Here is a 13,912-nt window from a genome sequence, read left to right on the forward strand (position 1 = left end):
CCTGCCCAGCCTCCCACCAGCTGAAAAGCAGCAGAGCCACTGGATTGATGGCAAAAGCAGTGAAGCTACAGCATCCATTTGTTCATCCAGGGACACAGACATGGGGCAGCAGAAAGCCAGGCCATGGGAGCCTCTCTAGAATGTGTGTGTGCAAGGCTAAATTAATGCTGCTCTATAAAGGGTACATCTACATCAGCCACACTTGTGGCAGCAAATGGCAACCAAATGGCACACGAGCACACAAATGGCAGCCAAATCATAAGCATTTAGGAGTATACAGCAAGGGCTTTAAAAATAATTCTGTATATATTGAAATGAAATCAAATACTGCAAAAACCAGTTGCTATTAATGCCTATATATTTCTGCCTTCATCTATCTATCTATCTATCTATCTATCTATCTATCTATCTATCTATCTATCTATCTATCTATATCTTTGTTCTGTAAAATCCATATTAGTCTAGAAATAGAAAATTACTTTAACTGAGTTCTTCCAAACAACTGACATCTCCAATCTTTCAATAGGTATTTACAGACAGGTAGCTGCTCTTGGAAGAAACAGTCATCATCTCACCCACTCACTACCTTCTTTAACAGAGTTATTTTACCTATTATTTACAAGCATTTGTGAAGCTGAGAAAATCTAAAAAAAAAAAAAAAAAAAAGATAATTTAGGAAACTTCAGCCACAAGCACTGTTAAGAGTGAAGGTGAAACAAAGCTCAGGAAGCACTTTATGTAATTTAAGATAGGTTTAAAGAGAATTCTATTTGGATAACAGTAGAAAAAACCTCTGGGGCAGGAAATGTGTATGTCAGAACTGTGCAGTTCTAGTCCAGCACCAGAGATATTGGTGGCCTTTGGTCCCTTCCTGCCATTAAGACATGCCTTCATGAAGTGTTGCTGAACTCCAGGCCTAGCAAAAATCACAAATAATAAAGCAACACATTCGATAGTCAGTGGTGTGACTTCTGGAAATGAATCAACAGTCATAAATCTGACAATCCCTTATTTGCTTTCAGCATCTGTGCTTCCCATCTTGTTCTTATTATCACTGGCGTATTCTTCTAGTTCCCTTCTCCACCTGTTTCATTTAACCTTGCCTGATTTTTTAGCACATGATGATCCACAGAAGGTGCAATTTCTCACTTTCCAGCTCTGTTAAACCTCTCCCACTCTGTGCTTCCAGCCTCAGATCCCAGTTTTCATGGCAGTGTACTAAACACAGAAACGGCATTTCCTGGAGGTTTTCTGTGAAGGCCCTCTTAGCACCCAAAACCTTGGATCCCTTTTTGGAAAGATTCTGCTAAGCTCACAATCCATTGGGGAACACACTGTTAAACCTCTAACAAATCCAAAAATAATAAAAAATATTTTGCCACAAAGATATTTCAAAAAAATATAAGTAAAACATGAGATTCTGATGTTAGTGACTCTCATGCACATTCTTAATTTTAAGTGCTTAATAATCTCATGAACTCTACTGGGACTAGATACTGTGAATAAATTATAGACATTAGGCAATAATTTTTAAAATGAGTTTTATTGTGCCTCAGCATAAAATAATTCAATTGTTCTCACTCTTCCTCAAGAGATTTTCCTTTTTCCACTGACAAATGCAGACACAATTGAAAACTTTTTTGCTTCCCTCTTGAGCAAACAGCACCACTATCAAGGCTGCTCTGGTAGGCAGAATAAAAATGCAGAGCACTGGGCCCATCAGATCCTTAAAAACAACACGTCTGAATTACCCAGGTGATGCTGGCAAAGAACACATGGCTCCCTGCGGCCTCCCTAGGACAATGACAGCAAACCCTCTCCAAATTCACTAATAACCTGCTCCCAGGCACTGCAGGTCCAGGAAGGGCAAGTCCTGTTTCTCTGCAGTGCTCCAGAAGCCTTTGTTGGGAATGAAAACAATCTCTTACAAAGTGAGTACAGAGCCTTCCTACTGTTTTCTTCTGCCACCGAGTCTTGCTGGGAAGGGCAGAGGAGAACATAGCAGTAGAGCCAGACTGGGCAAAGAGCCTGAAAATCAAGTGGATGGGAGAGAACACATGCTGCCCTTGGGTGTGAAAGCTACTTTTGCACCTTCTGGTGGTTTGCAGCCAAGCTGAGAGGGAAAACATAAATGAGAGACCCGATATAGGGCAGACACAAGGTTTCTCCCCCACTAAAATGTCTCACTGGAGAGGGGAGACAGAAGATGTTTAAGAATCATCTCACTGTTGCAAAGCTATAACCAGGGATGATACACAATTAAACTGTAATATTTACACAGAACTGTATAGAAGAGAATATTTTTCATAACTTTTTTTTCCACTGGTTCCTAAAAACATTTCCTTAAAGAATTCTCTCACTGGAGCTGTACAGTTGAGAAAAGTGTTTCAAAGTCTGGTTCCTGAGATTTAACAGGGAATGCAGCTACACCCCCAGTATGTGTCAACTTCTTGTTACAATTTAATATATTGAACATATTCCATCTTCTTTAAATCAAACACTTGCTATAGATAAGCAGGACTGAAATCTGACTTCATAACAGGAACTGGCCAGCTATAACTAACCAGGCACTGCAGCAAAGGGGTATCAAAATAAAAGGGGTATCAAAGGGGCAGCAGCAATGTCTTTCTGCCCAACTATGTGACATGAAACTGAAAATATTTTATGCTCCATTTTAGATCTGGTTCATTCGGTGATGAAAACTCTCCAAAATGCACTGCACAGCTTGCTAGTGCTTCACACTAGTCAGAGAGTTTGTCAGCAGAGCTATTAACTCTTGCTTTGGGAATCTGCAGGGGCTGGCACATGCAGAGTGGTACTAAGCAAGACTACAGTGCCAAAACTGGGCAATCCTTCAGAGCCGTCTGTGCTGCTGCTCAGAGAAAGCGTTTGGATTCTGTGATGCTAATAGAGACGGAAAGAAGCCATGAGGTCATCCAAGTCTTGCTCCCTGCCAAAAAAAGACTGCTCCCTGCAGTGCACTTTTGAGTGCTTTGCCTACTTCTGTTACAGTATTTCAAATGATGAGGATTCTTCTACTTCCTTTCAGGGCTTATTTCTCAGCTGAATTTATTGCAAATCCAGGAACCTTTTTCACTCTGCGATGCTTGGCATGAACCAGTGTTAGCTTCCTCTTATTATTTCTACCTCTCCACGTCCAACTCAAAGGAGCTTTTCCCCAGTGCCCCTGTTCTCTTTCAATATAACTCAGCTGAAGAGATTGCCTTTTACCCTACCACTTGGCCAAACCCCACATCTTGAACTTTTGTCTTCCCTTTACTGCCATTCCATCAAGCTGAGCCATGGTAATTGCCCTCTTCCGCCTTGCCTGTGTGCCAGCATCTTCTGTCAGCCAGGCTTGGGCACTGCACCTTCTCACACACATCATCTCCAGCTCTCATTTCCCTGCCTATCCCACCAACCCTTCCTCCTGCCTGGAGCAGTTCTCACACCATGTCACTTCACAGGCATGCCAGCTTGGAAGCCCAACTCTTTGGTTTCTTTAATGCCAGCTATTTTACACTGATTTCTTTCAGCATCTGTTCTTGGATGCTGCCACTCTTGAAAACCTTCAGCAACAAAGCCTAGAGGAAACCAAACAGGATGTGATGAACATATAACCCAATGTATTTAAGCCCTCTCCTTGCCCACAGTCTTTCTGCGGCAGAAAGCAACCGCTGGATTCATTCCAGCCCTATTTCTTAAGTTTACCTTTCTTAAGTTTACCCATCATCTTACATTAGAAGCTAAGCCTGTGGGGGAAAATTGGATATTTTTTTATCCTGCAAGATATTGATGTTTTGAAAAATTTTCTTTATTAAACTGGAACAAAGAAGTTAAATATGTCACTTACAGAAGTTGTAAATGAAATCTAAAAAAAAACCATGTGGCAGGTCAGAAAAAAAGGTTATTTATGTTTAATATTTCAGGGCATTTTGGTTTTTTTCAAAATTTAAATAATTAACTGTCCAAATTGAAAATGTTTTAATCTACATCATGAGCAAAAATTAAACATTTGTATTTTGACCGCTTTGAAAACGCTTTTTCCTTAAGCTGAAAAGCATCTGCCCAAATTGACTCTTCTGAATTCAACACAATGATCTTTTACAAGTGACAAAAAGGCCAACTGCCTAATTCATTAGAAACCATAACCAAAATCTAATTGCAAGGCATTTAATGTCAGAGACATTTTACATGGCTCCATCCAGAGCACAGTGACTTCCCAGCTCTGACTCCAATCATTAAGAGCCATTAACACCTTTCAGATACACATCAATGGCCAGTCTGAGACGGTGCCTGGGTAGGACTCTTGGTGGGAAAGGGCTGATGCAGCCTCTTCTCATTTCCTGTAGCTGGAAGAAGGATGGGCACTGTAGGTAACAGTGGGATCCTGGACTGGGTCAGGGCCCTTTGACACTCAAGACTGTCAGTGCATTTTCTCTTTATTCAAATAATAAAATGCTTCTGTGTAAATGATTACAGAATTAACAAGTCAGTGAGCTCATTCTACCAAAAAAAAGGAAATATGGCTCAAAGAACATAAGCTCTGCCTTCCAAAATAGCATGCAGGGTTCAAATAGCAAATCAGAAAAGTAGGAAAATTGCACAGCTGAACACTTAGGCTGAAGGGAAAATGTAGATAATGAAGAAGTTTCCCTGCATCATCCTGGTCTCCTCAGAGCAGTTTTTCTCCTATCACATGATACATTCAGATAATGGATAAATACAACTGAGACTGAAAAAGGGACTTTGGAATTTAAACTTTCTGTATGCCAGGATGTATTTTAATTCTGTTAATTTGATAATAACAAGAATTAGCACTAAATAATTTCCTTTAATGTAAAGAAATCCTTCACTATAAACTTAAATTACACTTCATGTGCCAAATTCCCTGAGGTCAAAAGGTAAGAGCTTCCAATCCTTCAGATGGCTGGACAAAGAAGCAGAAAAAGTTACACAATAATTTAAGACAGTTCAAAAAGCTGCAAATGAACCAAAATGGGGCAGGAACTCTGGTTCAGGAAGGGAACACTCAAAGCTTCACAGATTAAAAAAAATCAATAGCAATTTTATCATAAAAGATTATGGGAATATGTAAAAAAGGTATGTAAAGTTTATGTTTTCTTTCAGCTTTGAAGTACTTTAAAATGTTCAGCTGTCATCACACATTAAATTTGTTAAAATTAACTTTGCACATTGTTTAAAGCACAGTATACAACTATTTTGAGAGAATGCAGTGGACCAGGACTCTGGAGAATTTGGTCTCCACCTTGCAGCTCAAGCACCATGAGGCACAGCATCTCCTTCCTCTGTGCTTCAGGTTCAGCTTTGCAAAACCAGGCATAAAGCTGCTTGCAGCTGTTATCTTTTTACTCATTACAAATCTCCCAGGACATGGTGTTTATCACTAATAGTTTTTACAGCACTTTTCATAATCATAGTTGAGATCTGACAATTCTGTTTAATGCAATATGCTTTTTCTGGTTTTTAACCTGTTATCTTCCTAGTCCTAATCTCTAAAGATACTTCACATACAGGGAAAAAGTTCATTATAATTAACTTGGGATCTAAAAACATCCTCAGTTAATGAAATGAGCTCATTTGTTGTTAACAAATGATGGAAATTATTTTAGCATTGCTAATATTCACATTCTACATTCCCACAAAGGTGGAATTTCTGAAATCAAGTGATTTTCTTTAACCTTTCCCCTTCTCTCACTTTAACTTCTAAATTTTCACTATTACCTGACTCACCCTGAATTTTTGGGAAAGAATCTGCAAAAAGTTCTCTTTAACAACAACCAGGGACATTTCTTGTGCATGAAACATCAACACATGGAGCTGTTTTCTCAGTTCAGTGCAAACTGCAGATGGGCACTCAGAAGGAAAGGTCAGCAGTGCCATGAGCAGCAGCACCTTGTACAGCTGCAGGCACTGAAAAGGGACTGTCCTGTCACAGGAGACTCACTGGGAACTGTGGCTGAGCTTCTTGAGACTCTTTGCTTACCCAAGTTCACCTTCTGCTCACAGACATTTCCATTATATGCCATAATAAAAAGGACAAGTTAGGCTTGAAGCAACATATTGAGATCCATTGAAAGGAGCCATTTAAGAGAGTATTACATCTCTAACCAAATTAGTGTTGTATCCTTATATAAATTCAGGAAGCTTTTACTATTCAGAGCTCTCCTTCCCAAACCTACCATTCCTTCAGTTTTCCTTCAGCCAGAGATTTCACTGACAACAGGAGCCAAATGAGTGCCTGAGGCTGGCAAACTGGACTGGGTCCCAAAGGTGACAGAGCCCATTTCCCAGGGGTAACTGGCAGCACAGCACCCTGTGCTGAATTATTTGTCACAAAACCTGACAGTGTGTGGGATGGCAAAGGCTCTGTCCTCCTGCAAAGGCTGGCAAGGGAAGAGAGGAATGGAAAGCGGGATGGAGAGCACATAGGAAGCTCCATCTCTTACAGCACAGCTCGGTCTGTGGCTAGGGCTGCAGAAGCTACAAAGCCTTGTTCCAAATCTTACATATATTCATTAAGTATTTCCCCTTCCAAAGCAGATGCCTTGTGAAATGCCCTCTAAGGCAACAGTGTGGGAAAGCAGCACTTTTCCCTCCACTACTGAAACAGCAAACATACCCTATGCTGATCACTTGGCACTTTTAAAGAATCACTGTTTAGCATTCCATTAAGAGTATATACCGAAATGAAGGAAAGGAAACTGTTTCAGAATATGTTATCTGTAAAAATCAAATACATAATACATCTTATTTGCATTAAAAAAATGGAAGAATTAAAATTCCATTTTTTAAGCCATTCCTGTACAGCTAGATTCACGGCAAAGTCTGGGAGAGAAAAAGAAAGAAGTATGGCTTGTAGGTAACAAAAAAGGGAAGAATTTTTAACAAATCTTCCTCAGAAATTTGAGCAGCCAGCTTGTTTTATCTATTCTCAGCTTCCATGAGAAGCATGATTGAAAGAGAAGGATCTGTAACACCAAAGAAACTCAGTATACCTGGAAATGAGAAATCCTTTTTTAACAGTGTCAGATACTCTTCAGGAATAAATATGTTAGTGTATTTTAATAAGCTGGAAATCTAAGAAGCAGTGAAATTCACAATAATTTTACTGAAATTTTATCATTTCAGTGAAATTACTATTACACTCAAAACTGGTTTTTAAATACAAAAATGGAACCATTTTCTATCTAGTTCTTTTATTCATACTTGAAGAATGACATGAAAATGTTACTTGCAAACAGTAACACAGTAACTGTACAACTGCAGTACACCCATCTTCCTAGAAAGCTACAGCTTTTTTGTTTTCCCTTTGTCTTTGTCTTACTTGGTACACAGGACACTATTCTCTTTCCCCTAAGCCCTCTAGGGAAATATAACTGGAATTTTTTGATTTGTAGTTAATACATGCTAAACCACATCCTCTCTCAAAAACCATATTTGGAGCCAACTCTTATTGTCCTGTTCCACTAAAATCATGATATGCTTTTCTCTTGAAGATGACTTTATCAAGGAAGAAATGGCCTTGCATCAAGGGAGGAAATACTTCAGTGACAAGTAATCTGCCTTAGAAAGCACAAAAATTACTTTGCAGGGCTCCCACCCCCCTAGTTCTTGGATATTTCTTCTTTTCTTCTGCCCAGCACAGAAGCTGGAAATGCCTGGAAACATGAGCCATCTCTCAAAGCTCTTTGAAAGGTACATTTACAAATTTGGTTATAACTCTGGATCCTCCTGTATAAACAGTACAATTTCTTCAACAATATTTGCTCCTCTTCAGTTTCCCAGGCCGTCAGCTTTATTCCTAATCACTGACTATTCAGTGTACGGAGATTAAACAAGTAGGTCTCCTGATGCAGTCAGAACAGCAAGAGAGAACCTTTGCTCCTCTCTAGACAGACTGGGAGTTCTCTAAGCCAGAATTGAAAGTGTTCACATGATGCTTATCAGCCCAAATTAACTTTTCTTTCTGGGAGATTTGTTTCTCATAGATCAGAAACAACGCCAAGGGGATTTTTGAGACAGCAGTGTTTGCATGGCAGAAAGAAAGCACAATACTTCTAAAAGGCCAAGGCTGGATCTTCTCCTGAGGAAAAACATGAAGAAGAAGGAGAGTTTTGCCAGTACCATGACAAAGAGCTTACATTCACAAATAAGATTCTGAAAGCTAATAGGCAAAATGCCTAAAAGCCAGGCAGTTCTACAAAGACTCCTCAAAACCAAACTGCATAGTTTCTTTTTGTACTTAAATCTTTGAGGGACTCAGGTTTTATTTTAAAGACTTCAGGCCCTTCTCTCAGCTGAGATACTTCTACCAACTCCATAGGGGTGCAAATCTTTTCACTTTCATGAAAGAACTGTTTCAGTGATAACAGAAAAAAAATCCAAACAGCTAAAGCAACAGACAATTATGAAAAAGTATGGGTGATGTGTGGAACTTGGAATTGAAGCCACCCATATGAGAATATCCCTGCAGCTCAGGGTGACAGGAATGGCACTGCTGGAGGTAACACTTGACAATCCCATTTGCAAAATGAGCTTCTTGTGTCTAAAGCACTCTGAGGACAGTGACATGGGAGGTCGATGATTTGAACACCTCACCAGGTACGTGGAATTTTACGCCTCAACACAACGCATGCCCTCTTCCTACAGAATCTCACTGCAAGGGAAATGCTGGTGGGTGTCAAAGAGGACAATCCAGTGACGGATTTTAACCACCCTTTGGACCCCTGACAGTGAGCAGCTGAGGACTGATTTTCTCTGTCTGGGCTCTGTATGCTGTAACCCACTGCAGGAGCTGGAAAAGCCCTGCTCCCCCCAGCAGCAAGGGAGCACTCTAAGTTTCTCTTTTGCTACCATTGAAAAATGGCTTTCAAATAGGATTAATCAATTAAATTTTCACAAAAGGTAACTATTTCTCTGTCACTTGCTATTAGCCAGTCTCCTGACACACCTCCCCCCTGTCTCTTCTCCCTCCTGTGTGAATATAAAATGGTTCCACTCCACACTGACTGTGCTACAGAGCACTGCTGTGGCCACAGCTCAGCTAAAAACTCAGCTAAGGAGTTCTTTTGTATGGTAACCCTTTAATGAAAGTATTTTTCAAGGTAGATGGAGAAGAAGTGTTTGAGAATAAGGGAAAAAAGCTCCTGTAGCTTTGCTGTTTGATATTACCCCAAACAATGCACACATAACTTAAAGTTTCAGTAGAATGCAGAGGAGAGCCATATTGACAATATTATTGACAGCCATAATAAAAGGCTATTTTTATGCTCCTGCATGAAGTCTGAAATGATGGAATATATTAAAATGAAGCCAAAGCCTTTACCGATTCCTTTTGACAGAGCCTGGATTTCAGACTGGGCTTAGAGTATAAGCAATCTATAAAAATAAATCCTAAGTAATTGTTTTCTCATTGCTTTGAAATGCTACAAGTGTTCCCTTCTTTCCTTGAGGAATGAGATTCAGAATTTCCATCCTCTGAAAACACCTTTGTCAGGGAGACAATGTCTGAGCAAGTCTGAAGGAAGTTCAGAGATCTCTGAATACTCTCAGAATCCAAAAGAAAAAGTAAGACATGCTTATTATTGTTAGTACAACACACAAATGACCTCCTAAGAAATCGAGTCTGCCAATGACAGACTAAGTATATACAAGGTATTTTTTTTTAAGAGCTACATTGATTTGCATCACTCCAAGAAGATGTCTTGGCCACATGGGAAAAGACACCTATTTTGTACAGCTCCACAGACTGCTTGTTTAATAAAGAGGGTAATCAGGTTAAAGTAATTGTTCTAATGATGGAGAGGGAGCATTTCAGTGAAAGACTATGGATATCACAAGCCACAAATTGAATAATGGCCAGACTAAAAAATTAATAACTTGAACCCAAATACATCTTTGTGCTTCTGGTCTGTTTGACAATATCCCACACCTGGATTTGAGTCCCTCTTCAGTGCCAGCTGCCTCACCATGTCTGTCTCTCCCAGCAGCTCACCATTACATGTAGCTCAAAAGGAACTCTAGCAAATTACAAAGGAGTTTAATAAATTAATTTTTCCATCTTTATTACCCTACAGACTTAACCAGATGAAACTGAATAATTTAAAAGATCATTTAATGCACCTATTATTTCACCAAAGGGTATACTGAAGTTCGAAGACAGGATATGAAGGACATGATGGGAAAGGATGTTTGCATGTGTTCAAACTAGAGATGGCACTAAATAAAATAGAAAACAGCATTTACCAGCACAGGCTGAAAGTCTTCATCCTTGCCCAGTTTGATACATAATGTCAATGCAGTTCAATAAACAGTTTAAATACAATTTGTAGTCAAAATAAGGGGGAGCTATGACAGCTGCCTATGACACGTCTATGACATTTGCAAATGCATGCAAAGTGGTACCTAAATTGTCATCAATACATTTGTGGCTCAGTTAGTGGCTCTCTCCCCCTGGGAGTCTAAGCCCCACAAGATCAAAGCTCGTAATTGCTACTATCTGCTACTGAACAAGAACACTGGTGACATTTTTATCTGCTTTTGGGGGTAGACAGATTGCAATGAATACATTTCCTTTTACTTTTCTTATCCTTTTAAAAATAAACTTCAGCATCAAAGTAGATCTTTCCTTGCTCCACTTAGGGTAGAACACTGGTTTTCATATTTTTTTTTAATAGATAAGGTTTTGATATAGAAAATAATATTAGGATGGAAGGGGATATTTATCTTTACAGTATTTGCATCAAGTTTCAACTTCAGGAGAAAGATGCTCTCCCTCAGCTGTCACCAGATGGATCCTTCAGCTCACTATTTAAAATTTCCGAGGAAATTCTTTATAAAACATTTAGAATATGAAAGATACAGATACTCAGGAAAAGAAATTCCTGTGTTAAAAATGTGAGAAATAATTCAAAGCAGTAAAAATGTCTCAATATTTTTAATGTAATTTTATTTCTAATTCATACCTGCTAATTTCAAATTCAAAGTAATTTAAAAATATTTATTATCAGATTAAAACAATAACATTTTGAAAACAGCTTTGAATGAGTCTAAAAAAAATATGGTTTGGGATGTTCACAAATATACTGAAACATTTGAGAATCCAGCCTGACCTGCTGCATAACACCAGAAAGTATTTTTGCCCTGTTGATGGGAAAGATTTATTTTGGTTTATTCTCAGATTGATGCATTGGCTTGTTTTACCAATAAATAGCTTTCCTACCGAGAAATAAGCTGCGGTTAAGGAACAAGAAGTTGTGAAATTTTTATTTTAATATCAGAAATGTGTTTTTTGCTGGACATTTTATAAATACACATACATATTGTTTTAGAACAATCCAGATAAAACGGATGCTTGGGCTTCAAATTTACATCTTTACTAGTACAAAAGGCTGCTAATGTTGTAAAAGCCACCATCTTTCAAGTATATGGTGTTTTAACATGATGAGAAAAGGCTCTCTCTCTCGTCCTTTCTTATCTTCCAAGCATTTCTCAACTTTTAGCATATTTACAGATCTTGTGCTTAACCACCTGAAAAGCTTTCTGAGGAGAGCATGACTGGTCAGAAATATGATGGAACAGTCTGACAACCGGGCCTTTATGTAAATATGTATATATTTATTCCATTTATTTTCCTCTTTTGCAGGAGAGGGGGAATAAAATTGCTTTCCTGGAGGCAGAGAAGTGCAGCACTGACCTGACTGGGTGCTCTGCTGCCTGTCTCCCCCTGAGGATGCCGTGGGCACATGGCCTGAGCTGCACAAGGAGGCAGCAGCCAGGAGCCTCTGTGCTGTGCTGGAAGCATTGATCCACCTACTCTGTCCTCTGGACCTGAGTTAAGCTCTGTAACCTCTGTAAACTGCACTGCTCTGCACTGCAGGGGCACATCACCCACCTGCTAGACAGCTCAAGAGTCTTCTGGTTTTTATGAAAAGCCTGTGTGGGACTTGCCTGTCTTTGCTCACTCTTTCCTCAGGCCATCCTGAGGACTCCCTGAGCTGTAGAAAATCAGTAAAATGCTGAGTACAATGCTGCTGATATCCTGTCACCAGCAGCAAGCCAGAGCTGTATATTCTTGCTTTTTGCGCTACTCAGAATCCAGAAATAGGTGTCTGATGCCATTTGAGACAGCTCAGGGTGTCTGGGACACTCCTTAGGGCTAACAAATGCAACGTGACTCCATGTGAGATGCTACTTGAGAAGCTGGAGCACCTAGAACTGCACTAGATGCTCACAGCCAGGCAGTCAGACCTTTTCTCAGGGTCAAAACTGATGCCAGTCACTGACCAAGTGGTTGCACCCCTTGGTACAAGTTTCCTGAACCTGCAGGTGAGCCCAGTACTATGGCCAGAGTCCCAGCAGCTAAATCAATGGGCTGTTAGCTCAAAACCACACAGGGACACACACAAAAAGTTGTTTGAAAACCTCCACCCTGACCTAAGAGGCAAAGCATCCAAATCCAGGGAGAGCTGAGATAAAGAAACATCTAGTTTGGTCGAACAACCACTAGGTCTCCACACAGATTGTACCTAGCACAGGTATTTTGACCTAAATGCTGACAAGAAAATGACATTTTCATAAGCTGTAAAGTGTGCAAGCACGTAATTACCAGATGAGCCTGAAATAGTTCTATTGAAACTGACTATTAATTTTTATGGATGTGAACAGGATTTGAATAATCTCAAAGAGATGAACTACAGCTGTTTTTTGAAGCAACTAGAGAGTGTTATCATGCCAAGAAAAAAAAAAGTCAGTCTGTTTCAGACCCTGAAAAATATCTTCTAAAATACAAATTATGAAAAGCATTTTCTCACAGTAAGTGTAAAATGCTCATATTGTTAGGGGACTGACTGGCTGGCCTGCAAAGACTCTGTGGGTTGCTACTCTATGGTCTCACAGATATTTACAGGAATCTTTCAGATACTGCTAAGTAATAGGGACATTCAGTTCCACTAAAATGGTTAGAAACAGCAAGAGTGAAGATGCTATGTCAAATAGAGTTGTTTTCTCCCTTAATTTATGACCCACTAATCTAATTCTGAATTCCGCAGGATTGGGTAAATGAGGCACAGCTTTAAACCATCAAATTAAAATCTACATTACCACAATATGAGAACCAGCTCAAAAGATCATCTTTCATGTTCTGTAGAACTAGTCACTAAATATAAATTAACACACTGCAAAGCCTGATCTTGATAATGATGCCTACTTCTCAACGACATGCTACGGCAGGGAAATAGTATACCCATGGTTAATGCAATTTTTATGAACAGTAAATCTTAATTCCTCTCTCTAAACACATTTTTTTATTATTTATAATTTTTACTGACTGTGAATATTACATTCTCTTTCTGCAGAAAAGGTCTTTTTTCTTTTCTGGGTTGAGTATGACTTTGGACTCTGCCTCCACACTATTGGAGTTGCTGAGCCAGGAACACCAAATTTCTGTGGCTGGGTTATGCAGACAGTAGTGTCCCAAAGACAGATCAAACATAATTGCTAGAACTGGAAGCATTATGTGCAAAAGGAATAAAGAAATTGTGAGTCAAACATCTTCCAGCTCCTTTCTTCTACCTGCAACAATATATGTCTATCTGACCTAGCTCCCCAGAGGGTGATTTGGGCCTGCAATGCCCTGAGGTTTGTACTCTGCAAGCTGAACTGGTCACTTAGATAGAGCCAAAGTTGGGGGGAAAACTCTCTGTTAAGCTTTTAAGAGGGATGAAAGAAAAAGAACAAAGAAGCTCTCTATTTGGGTAATGATTTTTTTGAGGGAACCAGGACTGTTAATTAAATGTTCACCTTTTCCAGAGTTCATAGAAAACTTCTTGGTTTGTTACAGTTCTGTAAAGAGACTCATGACCAGAGTACTGGAAAACTGAAATATATG

The 13,912-nt window shown here is 39.4% G+C and overlaps 1 protein-coding gene across 1 annotated transcript in view; it reads right to left on the reverse strand.

Annotated features, from left to right (window-relative positions):
* Nucleotides 1-13,912, reverse strand: part of DIP2C (disco interacting protein 2 homolog C) — a 307,926-nt gene that overhangs the window by 14,009 nt on the left and 280,005 nt on the right.

Source organism: Poecile atricapillus, chromosome 2 (assembly GCF_030490865.1).
Source record: "Poecile atricapillus isolate bPoeAtr1 chromosome 2, bPoeAtr1.hap1, whole genome shotgun sequence".
Classification (NCBI taxonomy): domain Eukaryota; kingdom Metazoa; phylum Chordata; class Aves; order Passeriformes; family Paridae; genus Poecile; species Poecile atricapillus.